At 34.2% G+C, this 8,754-nt stretch overlaps 1 long non-coding RNA gene across 1 annotated transcript; it reads left to right on the top strand.

Annotated features, from left to right (window-relative positions):
• The first annotated feature begins 4,384 nt into the window (after nucleotides 1–4,384).
• Nucleotides 4,385–5,784, top strand: LOC117341304. The gene is made up of 2 exons (XR_004535605.1): nucleotides 4,385–4,700; nucleotides 5,106–5,784. It is a non-coding gene; the product is annotated as an uncharacterized LOC117341304 (long non-coding RNA).
• The last annotated feature ends 2,970 nt before the right edge of the window (nucleotides 5,785–8,754 follow it).

Below are 8,754 nucleotides of genomic sequence, written 5' to 3'. Positions count from 1 at the left end.
TGAAATTTGTTGGTTTTGAAAAAAAATATCTTTTTATTGTTAAGAATTAATAAAGCAATTGTAGCATGCTGATATCGGTCTATCAATGACTGTATCGCACAAACCAAGAACAATATCAGCCTCGGAATTCTTCCTCGGTCGATATTGTTCTTGGTTTGTGCGATAAAATCATGAAACAACCTCATCAACATGCTATAATTGTATAATGATCTCGAGAGCGTCGGACCATGCACCACCTTGATCTGCCCGATTTTACGCCGTTGAACGCTCTAACGACTCAGCTACTGCATCTTCATAGGTGTTGACGTTTTTGACAGGGTATCTAGTTAGGACGGAAACCACACTACAAATATGTTACTGTACAATTGGAAAAGAAATATCAATATTAAGGAGTGTTTATTTACTTACAGAGATGCCCCTAAAGAAAGGGAAAATCTACCAAACATATTCAAACGAAAATTTGGATAATGCAATACAAGCTGTGAGAACGGGTACACTCTCACAGAGGAAGGCTTCTAAACACTATGGAATTCCTCAGGCAACACTATCTGATCACCTTAGAGGCAGGACAGCGCCAGGGGCAAAGCCTGGACGAACACCAGTGCTTCCGTTAAAGGTAGAAGATGATATAGCCCGGAAATGTTCACAGGCTGCCACCATGGGTCTGGGCATGTCCCGTCTCGAAGTTTTAGAAAAAGTTGGTAAAATAGTAAAGCAAATGAAAATAAAAACCCCTTTAAAAGAAATGTCCCAGGGAAAGACTGGTGGAGCGGGTTTAAAAACCGCCATTCGGAAATCACTCTCTGTGTCCCAGAGAAACTAACCTCCGTGCGTGCCCGTGGTCTGAATGCTATCCATGTGGTAAAATATATGAAAGAGCTCAACGAGATAATCACGAGTCTGAACCTCAAAACACATCCGGAAGGTATTTGGAACATGGACGAAAAGGGAGTATCGATGGAACACAAACCGGTGAAGGTTGTGGCGGCGAAGACCTCAAGCTGCACACCAGGCAGATGTTCGAATTCGAGACAAAGCAACGCCATCATAGCATGTATCAATGCAAATGGTGAGTCAATGCTACCCATGGTAATTGTTAAGGGCAAGACAGAGAAGTCTGTGATGGGGTTCAATACGACAGATGGTCCGTTGGCTGCCAAGTGGACTTACCAGCAAAACGCCTGGACTTAAGACATTCTGGGTGTAGAATGGTTCTGTAACGTGTTTCTTGAAAATTGTGGTCCCCACAGACCACAACTTCTACTCATGGACGGACACCATTCCCATGAGGTATTGGGATTGATAGAAAAAGCCATAGAGAACCAGATTCACATCCTCGTTCTACCTGCTCACACAACGCATTATCTGTGTCCTCTACGCAGGAGTGTTTTTGGTCCTTTTAGTGCAAAATACAATTCCATTTGCTCAGATTTCTTACCAAATCCCTGAAATGTTGTTAACAAAGTAACATGGCCAGGTCTATTTTCGCGTGCCTATTCATCATCCGTTACCAACGAAAACATAAGATCGGGATTCCGGTCATGTGGCATCGTTCCATGGAACCCCCTTGCTATCCCCAAGGATGCTTTCAGTCCGTCCGATGCCTTTGACAGCGAACGAGGTACCACCCATACAAGTGACAATCACCCATTAGAATGGGCATTGAACTCTAGCTCATCACCTACAATTTCATCACGGCGCACTTCGACAGTGACATCGACGTTTGCTGCTGCACCCACTGCTACTGTTACACACGCGCCTGCATCTTTATCACCTCCTGTTACCTTTTCGCCAACGCCTGCATCTTTAGCACCACCTGTTACCTTTGCGCCAACGCCTGCATCTTTAGCACCACCTGTTACCTTTGCGCCAACGCCTGCATCTTTAGCACCACCTGTTACCTTTGCGCCAACGCCTGCATCTTTAGCATTGCCTAATACTGTTGCACCAACGCCTGCCTCGTTGTCGTTTGGAAATCTGGATGCAGAGTTTGACGACTCAGTCTTCTTGAATGATACTGCTCCGTTTTTGTTATTACCAGCAGTTGATGACGAAACAAGGGTTGCGGTTGAGACTCTTATCTCCTTAGATGTTAGTTCTCCCGACCCCAAACCATCAAAAGAAAACATCCCTCCTTCTATGATGGATTGGAATGAAGCTGTAACAGATATGTTCAGTATTGCTCCACCGCCAACTAAAAAGTCAAAAGGAAAAATCAAACATACCGGACATCGACTCCTTACATCAAAAGAAATTTTAGAAGAAAAGAAAAGGGCTGATGAAAACAAAAAGCAAAGAGAAATAAAAAGGAAAACCGAATAAAGATAAAGGAACTGAATTCTGCAAGGAAGTCGTTAGACATGCAAATAAAAGAATTGAAGAAACAATCAAAGTGAAAACTTATGACAAATATGATACTGATGATTTGTGTTCTCGGTGGTTGTGTATTGAACAGTTTTGTTCTGGATGGTTTCGTTTTCAAGAATGACAATTGTCCATGGTAAAAGGTTGACACGGATACAATAAAGATTAGTTAACAAAAGAGGCGTTTTCGCAAGTTAAAAAGGCTCGACAATATAATAGAACACTTTCGTAAAAAGTCTACGTTATTAACAATGGGTGGCGTAATTGACAACAACAAATATAGAGAATTTATCTATGATACAAATGTAAGTGACTAGGACAAATGGATAGTATCTAAGAGTTAAAACTTAGACTCCATACTACGAGTACAACCAATATAAGTCATCATATTATTCATTATCGGGTTGTTAAAGATATCTTAACGATCACTGTACGTACTAGTATTTAAAATGTTGATAATTAGGTGCATATTAAATTTAATTCAAATCATTGTTCGTTGTATTGTACATTTGAAGTCGTCTGAAGTTAAGGCAAAATAGTATACTAGGAGAAATGTATATGTATAGCCAATACAGAAGAATGTACATATTCGCATACACCACAAAGACGTGGAATAAAATTTATCTAGAATACTAGTAGAAATGTATATGTATAGACAATACAGAAGAATGTACATATTCGCATACATCACAGAGACGTGGAATAAAATTTATCTTTGTTATCAATCCGACGGGTTCTGATGTTATACTGGAGATATAAGGTATACGTTATCGCAAGATCGTCAGAAAAAATCGGACTGCATGCTTACATTACAACAAACAATAATATCAGAGATATATATGAAGAAAGGAAAAAACAAACTTGACATCGCCCAAAGTGCTGTCGTTGTATCTGAACTTTCTACCAATAATGTATAGTCGTCCCAATTGAATGGATGATTATTGAAGGTGAAATTATTTGATATAAACTTTATTCGAGCCTGCGAGTGAAGCTTTCAGTCAAAATCGATATGTACAACTTCCCAAATATGTGAACCCGGAAGTGATCGAAGTTGCCCGAAGTCCTGATCGAATTTACCCGACTCGTAGTTTTGACACATTTCTTCCGTTCTAAACTCCAATTATAGAGGAAGACGATGTAGTTTTTGTATTTTGGGAGCATTCGACCCTAATTTCATTTACGTAAGCGACGCAGAGCCTAGAATCGATCATGTGACCTCTCAAATCCCGAGAGAAACTGAAGTGATCGAAGTTACCCGACTCATTCTTTTCGATTTTTTCAATTTTGATTCCAATCTCATGGGTCATAAATCATAAATGGTGCAGAGTGTTGAATTTCGCTACGAGTCGAACTTGACGCCATATTGTTTTGATTAGAAAAGGGGCATGGCTTAACACAATAGATCATGGTTCTATCGCAGATTAGAACATGGTCCGTAACCAATCAAAACACGCGTTGTAAACGAATCGTGTTAAAATGAAAGAATATAACAATATAATTAGTGTCGACGTCCCGATAAAATACTAAACTGTGTCTGTGTATATGTTCATTGTAACATTGTAAGAATATAATAACATAATTAGTGAAGACATACAACAACGTTATTTTACATTCTGACCAATCAGAACAGTTCTACCATTCTACCATTAAAATGTTTTAAATAGTAATCAGTTCCGTTTAAGAAAAACGAATCTAGTTCTATTTAAGAAAATAAAGATACAGAAATCATTAGAAAGATCAAAGAACATGTACATTATGTCAAGATAACTATATTGGGGATGAATATAATTTTATTCTCAAATTTAATTTTCATAGTACATACATTAAGGCATATTATAACAGAAGACCAAGTGTTTTAAGTTGATACAGTTAAGTGTGATTAAGTGTTCAAAATGTTTTTGAATTGAGTAAGCTAGGGAAATTTCTTTATTTAGCGACAAAACAACGCAATAACGCCATTTTGTCTAATTTACAATGTTAGTCTATATATAACGTACATGAACTATTTTGTACTTGTCAAGATATGACATGTAGGTAGTTACCCTTTCCTCAGATATAGATTGAACTACGATTTTACCGTAAATATAAATAGTGTTACTTTACGTGATTTGAATTTACCCGCCTAAAATCCAGACCGTGGTTTAGAATGTATATACCTGTTGCCACGGGGTTCACTTGTATAAAACCGGGTGGGAGGTTTTAGCCAATCAGAATTAAGATAGGCCGATCTCCGGGCAGAGGAGAAAAACACGATCCACCTGGGCGGCACGTTGCTGAAAGCAGCAACAAGTGTATGGAGATATTTCATTGTTTCACTAGTATTTGACCATGGAAATGTGAGTACAGTTTGTATTTTGTCATTCTGTCACTGCAGGTTCATGTATTTTTGAGTGTCAGTCCGTTTTTTGGGTAATAATTGGCTATTTCTTGTAAGTGAGGCGAGACTCGAGCTGGGCGCTCGAGCACATGTTTGTAAGCAGTATTCGCACTTCACAATGTTGTACAGTAACAATATCATATTAAATTGTTGACAAAATGTTAAAGGAAGACCAGTAGTAGGTAATATTTCACTGTCAGTGAATAATATACTTATAATTTGTATTTTGTAAGGGAAAGATAAAACGTAAGGTCACGTTAGGTCACGTAGGTCACGTTTCACTTCCGGTGTCACCGGAAGTTTCCTGTAAAATGTAAACATAGTCTGTTGTAAAGAGAAAGTAACAATAAGTTTGGTCTGGCAGGCTCCGTGGAGGTAGAGTGATGGGGTGAACGTGAGGATGGGGACCTGACCAGGACAGCGGGGCATGACTTAGGCCAGTATCAGCTCTAGGCATCTTCATGGGCGAACGACCTGTATACTGTGGCAGTTTGAGTGTACGTCGTACAGCTGACCACACGGACCATCCCTCTACGGCTCATATATCTATGCGGCACTCCAACGTAGACGGCGATACACCTGGGGTTCACGCACCGAGACTCTCTCATCTTGCTGGAATGCGGTAACCAATACAGTGGCTTCCAATATGTGATGTTCTGAACTGAACTGTGTAATTGAACTGTGTACTGGAACTAATTACAACCCTTTATTCTACGGACACGGAATTGAGTTGAATTATGTGACATTCTAGGGTAAATTGAATAGAATTCTAATATTAATTCATGAAAAGTATTCATGGTAAGGTTATACGCAGGCTAGTCAATAGTTTATCATACTGGTAATTTTGTAATATGTGGTAAAAGACGTTGTGTACGTTTGCTCTAGTCATATTGTATCATTGAAATACTTAGTGGCCACAGCAGCCAGTATTGTTATTTTTCCTATCTGGCGTGTGGAAGTAAATCATTAGGGATGGAATTCCTGATATTATAGTACTTTACTTATGTTGAATATTTGTATATAAATTGTTACTTGAAAATTTATCTCTGGGTTTGTGTATTCCTTTCACTTGGCACCAGACCTTCGGCTAACTCTACAGTACTGTCATAATGACATTATGTTCATTTTTGTAATATATCGTAATACTATAGTGTCTTATATGTGTATGTTTGACTATTAAGCGTATTGTACATGTACTTTTGTAATTGTGTATTGTGTCATACTATATTACATTGTATTGTGTCATACTGTATTACATTGTATTGTGTCATACTATATTACATTGTATTGTGTCATACTATATTACATTGTATTGTATCATACTATATTACATTGTATTGTATCATACTATATTACATTGTATTGTGTCATACTATATTACATTGTATTGTGTCATACTATATTACATTGTATTGTGTCATACTATATTACATTGTATTGTGTCATACTATATTACATTGTATTGTGTCATACTATATTACATTGTATTGTGTCATACTTTATTACAGTGTATTGTGTCTATATTACATTGTATTGTGTCATACTATATTACATTGTATTGTGTCTATATTACATTGTATTGTGTCATACTATATTACATTGTATTGTGTCATACTATATTACATTGTATTGTGTCATACTATATTACATTGTATTGTGTCATACTATATTACATTGTATTGTGTCATACTATATTACATTGTATTGAGTCATACTATATTACATTGTATTGTGTCATACTATATTACATTGTATTGTGTCATACTACATTACATTGCATTGTGTCATACTATATTACATTGTATTGTGTCATACTACATTACATTGCATTGTGTCATACTATATTACATTGTATTGTGTCATATTATATTACATTGTATTGTGTCATACTACATTACATTGCATTGTGTCATACTATATTACATTGTATTGTGTCATACTATATTACATTGTATTGTGTCATACTATATTACATTGTATTGTGTCATACTATATTACATTGTATTGTGTCATACTATATTACATTGTATTGTGTCATACTATATTACATTGTATTGTGTCATACTATATTACATTGTATTGTGTCATACTATATTACATTGTACTGTGTATTTTGTCATACTATATTACATTGTATTGAGTCATACTATATTACATTGTATTGTGTCATACTATATTACATTGTATTGTGTCATACTATATTACATTGTATTGTGTCATACTATATTACATTGTATTGTGTCATACTATATTACATTGTATTGTGTCATACTATATTACATTGTATTGTGTCATACTATATTACATTGTATTGTGTATTGTGTCATACTATATTACATTGTATTGTTTTGTATTGTGTCATACTATATTACATTGTATTGTGTCATACTATATTACATTGTATTGTGTCATACTATATTACATTGTATTGTGTCATACTATATTACATTGTATTGTGTCATACTATATTACATTGTATTGTGTCATACTATATTACATTGTATTGTGTCATACTATATTACATTGTATTGTGTATTGTGTCATACTATATTACATTGTATTGTTTTGTATTGTGTCATACTATATTACATTGTATTGTGTCATACTATATTACATTGTATTGTGTCATACTATATTACATTGTATTGTGTCATACTATATTACATTGTATTGTGTCATACTATATTACATTGTATTGTGTCATACTTTATTACATTGTATTGTGTCTATATTACATTGTATTGTGTCATACTATATTACATTGTATTGTGTCATACTATATTACATTGTATTGTGTCATACTATATTACATTGTATTGTGTCATACTATATTACATTGTATTGAGTCATACTATATTACATTGTATTGTGTCGTACTATATTACATTGTATTGTGTCATACTATATTACATTGTATTGTGTCATACTATATTACATTGTATTGTGTATTGTGTCATACTATACTATATTACATTGTATTGTGTCATACTATATTACATTGTATTGTGTCATACTATATTACATTGTATTGTGTCATACTATATTACATTGTATTGTGTCATACTATATTACATTGTATTGTGTATTGTGTCATACTATATTACATTGTATTGTGTCATACTATATTACATTGTATTGTGTCATACTATATTACATTGTATTGTGTCATACTATATTACATTATATTGTGTCATACTATATTACATTGTATTGTGTCATACTATATTACATTGTATTGTGTCATACTATATTACATTGTATTGTGTCATACTATATTACATTGTATTGTGTCATACTATATTACATTGTATTGTGTCATACTATATTACATTGTATTGTGTCATACTATATTACATTATATTGTGTCATACTATATTACATTGTATTGTGTCATACTTTATTACATTGTATTGTGTCATACTATATTACATTGTATTGTGTCATACTATATTACATTGTATTGTGTCATACTATATTACATTGTATTGTGTCATACTATATTACATTGTATTGTGTCATACTATATTACATTGTATTGTGTCATACTATATTACATTGTATTGTGTCATACTATATTACATTGTATTGTGTCATACTATATTATATTGTATTGTTTTGTAATGTCTCTCTGATGTGTTGAAAAATTCAAAGAAATAAAAGAATCTGAATCGCAACAACAACGCCTTTGATAAAAACAATATTCAATAACCTGGTAAATAGTGCTGTATGTGAAAAGAATAAGTTAAATGTAATGTTCCATATTCAATTTATATATATATATATATTCTTTCCTGAAGAGTAGCAAGAGCTGTGAAAGCGCTAGAAAGTTTGTCATTAGTTTTGTTTGTTGTTTTGATATAACCAACTCTACATGGACACGAACTGAAATGAAAAAAAAAAAAAATAAAAAAAATAAAATAAATCAATAAAAAAAATAAAACATAAAAACAGCACATCTGACGTACACATTTCTTTTGTTTGTGCTAGATATACATGAATTCACGAGTAATTTG

The sequence above is a fragment of the Pecten maximus genome, chromosome 13 (genome assembly GCF_902652985.1).
Source record: "Pecten maximus chromosome 13, xPecMax1.1, whole genome shotgun sequence".
NCBI lineage: Eukaryota > Metazoa > Mollusca > Bivalvia > Pectinida > Pectinidae > Pecten > Pecten maximus.
The sequence above is the reverse complement of the archived record's forward strand: the minus strand, read 5'-3'. Positions and strand labels throughout refer to the sequence as shown.